Source organism: Carettochelys insculpta, chromosome 27 (genome assembly GCF_033958435.1).
Source record: "Carettochelys insculpta isolate YL-2023 chromosome 27, ASM3395843v1, whole genome shotgun sequence".
NCBI classification, from domain to species: Eukaryota; Metazoa; Chordata; order Testudines; family Carettochelyidae; genus Carettochelys; species Carettochelys insculpta.
Genome location: NC_134163.1, coordinates 8,267,604 through 8,275,937, shown reverse-complemented (window position 1 = coordinate 8,275,937; position 8,334 = coordinate 8,267,604).

Here is an 8,334-nt window from a genome sequence, read left to right as displayed (position 1 = left end):
AAATATTTCATTCATTTGTGGAGGGGGTCATGAAATTCTTTTGATTGTTTAAAAACCCCAACACATTTACTTCAACGTTTTTCAATTAAACATTTTGATTTTTTTAGTTCAAAAACTTCTAAGTTTTTTCAAAAATTGTAAATCTTTAAAAATTCACCCAAATTTTCTTTTTTATTATTTTTCAAAATTGACAGTGAAATAAATTAAAAAAAAACCTATGCTTTGCACAGTTCTAGTAATGCTGCAAACCAGGCAGAGTTCGGGGTTTCTCTGGGGAACCCAAGCCTTGATCCCACACAGCCTGGGACACTTGTGCAGAAAGCCGGACACTCTGTCCTAGGATATAGGGAGTCAACCAATTTCACCCAAGGAAATCAACCAGCAGCAGAGTTAAAACAATCCTAAGGAAGTGCTTTACACAACACACAGTCAACCAGTGGAACTCATTGCCAGGGGATATTGTGAAAGATGAAAGTATAACTGAGTTAAAAAGAGAATGTGATAAGCTCTATAAGAACAAATCCATCAGTGGCTGTTTACTAAGACAATTAGAGATGCAGCCTCATGCACTGGGTGTCCTTAAATCTCTGACAACAGAAGCTAGATGTGAATGATGGGGTTATGAGCTGGTCACTGCTCATTGGAAGCATTACCTCATGGTTAGGGGGCTAGGCCCTCCTTAATGTGGAAGGGAGTTGGTGGGGGAGCCCAGGCCCTCCTAGTCTGCTCGGATCTGACCCAGAACCCTGTAATGGTTAGCAAAGGTCCAACACCCAGGAGAACCCTCAGACTCTCCTAGCATCCTTTCCTACAACCTACTCTCTTGTCCAAGTTTTGCAATCTCTTGAGACAAAATAACCACCAAAGGTACTCACTGTGCCTGCAGTCTGCCTGGGCAGGTGCCTGTTCTCCAAAGGAAGGATCCTGCAGTACCCATCTTCAGGAGCTAGCTGGCAGGGCAGGTCCATCTCCCCGCCTTCTAAGTCCCCTTTGAGTAGTCTGGCTTCTGTTTAGGCTTCCCCTGCATCTGGAGCATGCTTTGCAGGTGTGTTTTGGTGGGAGGTGTATTGTTTGGGTCCAGAGTTGTCCTTCAAACTCTTTACACCAAGTCACAGAGGGGTCACTGGATAATTGCTCTCTTCCTTTCATTCCCTCTGCAGCATCTGGCACTGACTATGTCTGAAGATAGGATGCTAGCTTAGTTGGCCCATTGGTCTGACCCAATATGGCCTGTCTTATGTTCTTGCCTGCCAATGCAACTGGCTTGTTAGGTGTCCTGTCACTGCATCTCCACTTCTGGTTTCTAGTTTGTGATCCTTCCTCAGAGGTGCCATTTGCAGGGCTCCCCCACTCCCCGAGTCTCATCCCTGAGGTCTGCTCACAGCGCACACCCTAGCCCCAGACATAGCTCAGGTATGGATCTGGCATCTCTTAAAGCTCCTCACCCAGCCCCTCTTCCAGGCACGCATCTCTGCTTATGCTCTTGCTGTTGCCAGGAGACACTGGTAACGTCACCCCCTCTCATTCTCCAGCCTTCAGCTCTCTTGGGGGTCCCTGGCGTAAGTGCTCTCTCCCACTTCAGCTTCACCCCTCTCTGGCCTAGAGGCCCCCCCTCCATAGAATTGGACAAGACCTCAGAAGGTCACTGAATCCAACCCCCTCCTGAAAGCTGGACCAGTCCTAACTAAATCGTCTCTAGCTGGGACTTAAAGCCCTCTAGGAATGGAGATCCCACCACCTGCCTAGGTAACCCACTCCAGAGCTTCACCCGTTCTCCTCATGAAATAGTTTTCCCTAATATCCAAACTAGACCTCCTCCACTGCAGCTTGAGACCATCTGTGATCTGTCACCACAGAGAACAGCCTCCTTCCACCCTTTTTGAAACCCCCTTTCAGGAAGTGGAAGGCTGCTGTCAAATTGCCCCTCCTTCTTCTATTCTGCAAACTAAACAAGCCCACATCTCTCAGCCTCCCCTCATTAAGTCACGTGCTCCAGCCCCTGAATCATTTTTGCCACCCTCCAGTGGACTCTTTCCACTGCATCCATGTTCATTTTGTAATGGGGGACCTTGACTAGTAGAGGATGGTTTCAATCCATTGACCCCTGGGTTATGGGTTTAGCATGCGCCTGCCTACCACTTTCACCAGCCCAATCTGGCTCCACTGCTTGCTAGGGAGCTCCGGCTGCTCCTTTCCTCCAAGAGCATCTTCTCCCTAAAGCACTCAGCCCAACTTTGCTGAGCTCTTTCTGCCTGTCAAGCCACCCTCTGCTCTTGACTCTCCCTCACCATCGGGCTGTCTCTCACATGAAACTCCCACGTGCAGCCACACCTGCTCGTTACAACCAACGAGAGCGCACCTGGCTGAGCAGAGGTGAGGAGGGCCTGGTTTCATTTCCCACAGTACACCACAGATTGGAGGGCTCAGCGCTCAGATCCTGGAATGGAGGACACCTGGGTTCTTTTTGTGTGTGTGTGTGTATGTGTGTGTGTGTGTTGCTGTTTTCTCCCGCCTACCTTTGTCTTGTTTGCCTATTTAAGCTGTAGGCTCTGTGGGGTAAGGACTCTCTCATCTGTATTTATTCAAGATTTAGCAACCCTGCTCTAGGATGAAGGTGGGTGCTCTCTTAATGGACTTACACCTGGCATGTTCAGCACCACTGATACGACTAGGGAGACAATAAACCAAGAGGTGTCCGAGATTCACTGCAAGTTTAACTAATCCCAGAAATCTGATGCCAACTAAGTGAACTAGACAACAGCAGCTTTTTAGTGACAGACACTAGCCTAAGTAGCAGACAGACTAAATAGCATCCATGTTTCTGTCTGAGAAGCAAGCGTGAGGCAATAAATGGCTTTCGCAGTTGGTTAAATGCCAAAGCAAAGATGAGCCTCCAGTGCTGGAAGAGAATCTACATGGTGCAAAAGAGGAGGAAAGTCCAGCAAAACGTCACATGCAAAAGAAAAACAAGGTGTCCTGGGCCTGGTGGAAATAGCAAATATGTGCTTGTTTGTGCTTTCAAATTTTCTACTTGCACCTCTTTGGGGTTGGGCTCAATTGATTTAATTTGCCTCTGTGTTTAAGGCTGGAAGGACCAGCACAATCGTCCAGTCTCAATGCCGCAAGACTGGAGTGTTTAAAACCCATAAAGCAGGCCAGGGCAAATCCTGACATTGACTTGAACATTGCGACATTTTTCAAAATACACTCTGGAAGACTTTTAATTTATTGCCCGGTGGCAAAGCTCAAGTTCAACATTTCAAGCTTTTCTCTGCAACCTGGAGGGTTAAAAACCTACTTTGTTTTTAAATGACAGCTGAAATGCTCAACTAAGACTCACATGCTGCTAGTAGGGGCTTTAAGAAAATCACCGAATGTCAAGTGGCTCCCAAGAAAATTGCAAGCACTGGTGAAACTGCAGTGCAGCTTCCTGCGTAATGCAGGCCAGACAATTTCACCCAGCTAGAGCTGTCCAACCTGAAGCGAATGACTTACTGTGATGGTGAATCTGCCACATCCTTTTGTGGCTTCACCATTTCTAATGGCTAATTACAATCCCTTTGCACAGCATTTGCGTTTTTCTGCCTTCAACTTCCAGCCATTGGCTCTTTGCCTGTTAGCTTAGAGCACCTTCTAGCGTTGGATAGTTTTAGTTGGCTCATTTTTATTTATCGGCTGGGATAGGGCACAGGAGCGAGACGGGTGTTTTTTAAAAGTGCCTTCGGTGGGCGTTTTGGAGGTTGAAAAATGAGGCCTAAGGACAAGGTAACATCACTGCCAAATAAGCCTGTCGGCGAGAAAAATGTGCCAGAAACAAAAAGCTAGTGAAGAAAGGGTGGTGCCCAGTGATCGAAACTCTCATGACATGACTAGAAGGCTGGGTGAGACCTGCCTCGGAACTCCAGCTGAATGTCTTTGGGCAGGATTCTGTGGGCTGAGAAACCCAAACACAACGGCTCTTCTGCCTAGCTTTTATCTAACTTTGGCTGTTAGCACTAACCTTGGATGAGTGTAGGATGGTGTGCCTTGGGTAGAGAGTAGCACTTGGTAATAAGGAGGCATTATTACTAATAACGGTAGGCACATTAGTAAGAAGAAGGTGGTCAGGGTGGGTGTGGTGCTTTTAGTGAATGAGGGAGGTAACCTAGTGAGAGATGATGTAGGAAAAGCTGACATATTCAATGCCTTTTTTGCCATTGTCTTACTAGAGAAGGTCAGCTGCCAGAGGGCTGCACGATGTAGCATAGTGTGGGAAGGAGAGGAACAGTGGGGAAAGAGCAGGTTAAGACAAGAGCCATTTAGGAGAGCTGTACACACACAAGCCCATGGGGCCAGATCAAATGCATACAAGGGTGCTGATGTGCCTACAAAGCCATTGACCATTATCTTTGAAAACTCGTGGTGATCTGGAGAGGTCCTGGACGAATGAAAAGAGGCAAATGTGATGCCCATCTTTAAAAAAGGGAATTATGTGAATGGGGTTCTAAAAAGGATGGAGAGAGGCCGTTGAAAACGGTGACAAATGACAGGAAGCACAACGCTTTCAAGCTGCAGTGTGGGAGGTCTAAGCTGGATATTAGAAAAAGCTGCTTTGCAGTGGGGTGGCGAAGCACAGGAAAGGGTTACCTAGGGAGGTGACAGAATCTCTGTCCCTACAGGTTTTTAAATCCCTGCTTGGCAAAGCCCTGGCTGGGATGATTTAGTTGGGACTGGTCCTGCCTTCAGTGGAGGGTTGGACGCGGTTATCTCCTGAGGCCTCTTCCAACTCTATGATTCTATGACAATTAAAAGTGAATGACCCCTCTCTTTCCCATTTTAAGACAGTGCTCCCAAGTAGGGCGGCTGACATCTCCATCTAAATACATTTTGGGTGGAAAAATTGGGGTTCTTTTTCTTCCTGAGAAGTATCCAGTTTCCAAACAAAATCAGGAGTTTTTCCATCTACAAACAGAATGCCTGAAAATGGAAATATTTTAATGTAAAAATACTGCTGCATTGCCTCATGGGAAATGTAGGCTGGTTGTCCCATGTCCCCATTTCCCTTGATGGGCTGGGTGCTCCTATGGGACTACATCTGCCATAATGTACCACCTTCCTTCTGTAAGGTGGGAAATTGTGGTGCACCCTGGGAAATGAAGTCCAACCATTGAGCAGGGTCTGTAGAAGCAAAATGGATGCATGGGGCAATCCCACTACAACTCCCAGGAGGCACCACAGCAGCATTTCCAAATCAAAATATTGTGGTATTCAAATTTTTGGTGAGAAAAAACAACATTTTCTGCAATACCCCCACCTCTGCCAATTCTCCCCATCAGTTCAACACTTGTAGTGGAGTTCAGTGCAGGCTAAAACCTTGTGTTGTGGTGAAGAAGGACAATCCCCAGCTTTGCAGCCTCTGGCTCCTTATTGGAAGGCGATGGGGAAAAGGGTTGTACGTCTGAGGGGCGGGGGCTGTCCAGATCTCCATCATCTTTCTTACCTTCAACAGGAGCAGAGCCTCTTGCCCCTCAGAAAGTGGCTCCATGAGCCCTGACAGCCCAGAGGTGGTGCAGAGGCCTCTGCCCTCCAGGTCAGCTCCCACAGCCCATAGATGGCGTTGCAGTCTGGGACGTCCTGCCTGAGCCACTCACATCAGCGGTGATTTCTTGACGCTATTGTGCACATCAGCTTTTTCCAGCCAGCCTGTTCCAATTTGATCATTGAAAATCAAATCCCGCCTCCCCTCCTGTTTTTCACGCAGGCTGGCAGGGAGATTGCAGCCTTCTCCTGTATCCAGCACGCGCACACACACACACACCGCCCCCCCAAGAGATTTATGAGTCTCCGAAGATGGTTCATAAAATATTTACAAAGTGTAGCTCACATGTGAATGATGAAATCCCCCACAAGCCAGCAGCCGCTGTCAAGAATCTGGGTGGCAAGTGGGGAAATGTAAACAGACCTTTTTCCATTCCCCAAAAATGCTATAAATCCTCTGGCTTTACAGCTTTTCTTATTTTTCATCTAAAATCCATTCTCCCACCTCCTGGCCAAGTATCACAGATTAGCTGCAAAGTGGGGGGGTGGCTCAGTCTCCACCGTTTAGATTGGGGGTATTGGGCAAACAGATTCTTATCTACCCTCACCCAGGTCCTGGCCGTTTTTAGATCAGCCGTTAATTAAATCACCTTTGCAGGGGCGAGTTAGGCCATATCTAGGCTAGAAATTCTTTTTGTGGAGGAGCTACTCCAGCAACCTCTCCTAGTATAAGTGCATTTGATACCAACAGAAAAGTACTTCTGGCAGCCTGGTTTACTCCAGTGCCCCAAGAGACATCAGTTGTGACTACACTTTCAATGTTACTGTCACCCACGTTGTACATTCACCTCCCCGAAGAGGAGGAGGTAGGCTGCTGGAAGAATTCTCTCATTGACCTAACTCCAGCTATATAGGGACTTACCTCAGCTTATCTAGGTTCTCATGGACTGTGAAAAGCCCAGTCTTGAGTGACAGAGAAGGGATCAATCTAATTTTCTGGTGTTGACCAGCCCACATGCGGTAACATACAGTTATACCAGTATAACTACACGTGCATTAGGGTTTTAGCAGCATGAACATAAGAATGGCCATTACTGGGTCAGACCAAAGGTCCATCTAGCCCAGCATCCTGCCTGCCAACAGTGGCCAGTGCCAGGTGCCAAGAGGGGGTGGACTGAAGACAGTGATCAAGAGACTTGTCTCCTGCCATCCATCTCCAGCCTCTGACAAACAGAGGCCAGGGACACCATTCCTACCCCCTGGCTAACAGCCTTTTATGGACTTAACCACCATGAATTTATCTAGCTCTTCTTTGAACTCTCTTATAGCCCTAGCCTGCACTGCCTCCTCTGGCGAGGAGTTCTACAGGTTGACTGTGAGCTCTGTGAAAAAGAACTGTCTTTTATTAGTTTTAAACCTGTTACCGATGGCTATGTCAGGGCGTGGCTACGCTACAAAAGTAAATCAATATAACCTAGGTCAGCTGCTTGGGTATGTCAACCCTTTACTCCGTGGGTCAGCAGCGTACATCCCCCACCAGGACACTTGCACCATTTGAACCATGGGGCATTGTGGATTAACATCTGTCAACCAGCAACAATCGACATGAGCAGCACAGTGCCTGCATTGATCCTGCACTGACCTGACTACATTGCCATCACCTCTGTCCCTCTTAGGAGGAGGAAGTTATGATATTTCTGTAGTGGGCAAAGCTACGCCAGTGGGCAGGACATTTGAGCAGAGATACGTTCCCAGTTAGGTTGACGTAAATGGCCTTGCATCCATCTGACGCTGTACTGTACCCAGTGCTCACTAATGCAAATCACATGACTGGCCAGCACAGTTGTCTTGGTTTAAGAATAAGCCAGGCCTAAGATGGGCTGTTGAGTCCTGCAGGGTAACAGACAACAGATAACATTTTCAAATGCACCTTAATTACTTAGGCCTGGGCTATGCACAGATATTGACTTAAACCCTTGTACTCTGAGTGGAGCACAGGTCATTTACAAGCATCCTCCACTTCACTCTGTCTTGGGATAAAACTTCTAGCTCCTCCCAGGAGTACCCCAGTTGTTGTCCTTCCATCTCAGGAGATCTTCTCCACATCGTCCAAGGTCTTCCTCTTTTGCATCTTCCTTGCGGTTTCCATTGGACTATACTGGATGAAAGTTTTCTGAGAGTGTGGCCTAGCCAGGTCCACTTTCTTCCCTTGATTTGAAACGCACAGATATTGCATTGGACTAAGTAATTAATATAGCGCTGGAGGTGAGTTTTACTGATCCGCAGGGACAACCTCTAGTGTAGATGTAGTTGCAGTGTTATAAAGGTATCTGATACCAATGTATAATATTGCTCTTTCCACACCATAAACTATAGTGGGCTAAACTTCCTTATACTGGTATAACTTCATCTGTACTACTGAGTGTTGTACTACGTTAACTATACTGGTGTAGTTAAAATGATTTGAGGTTTGTATGCAGACAAGGCTTTTCACAGGGCTTAAGCCTGGGTTGCATTGCAAAGTCCTCCCACCACAGCTCCAGCAGCACCCAGTAGGTGACAAAGCTCTACTAGCAAAATGCCCAGTGTAGACACGACCAGGCCGCAAGAGGAGGACTCCTGCTGATTTAGTTCATGCCACTGGGGGAGGAAGTGGTACGATGTCAGCAGAAAAACACCTTGTGATACAACACTCTCTAGTACAGATGCAGTTCTACCAGTATAAGAGCTTGTCTACACTAGCCCCATCCTTCAAAGGGAGCATGTAAACCAGCCCAAGCGGTGAATAGCAATGAGGTGCTGTGCTGCATATGCAGC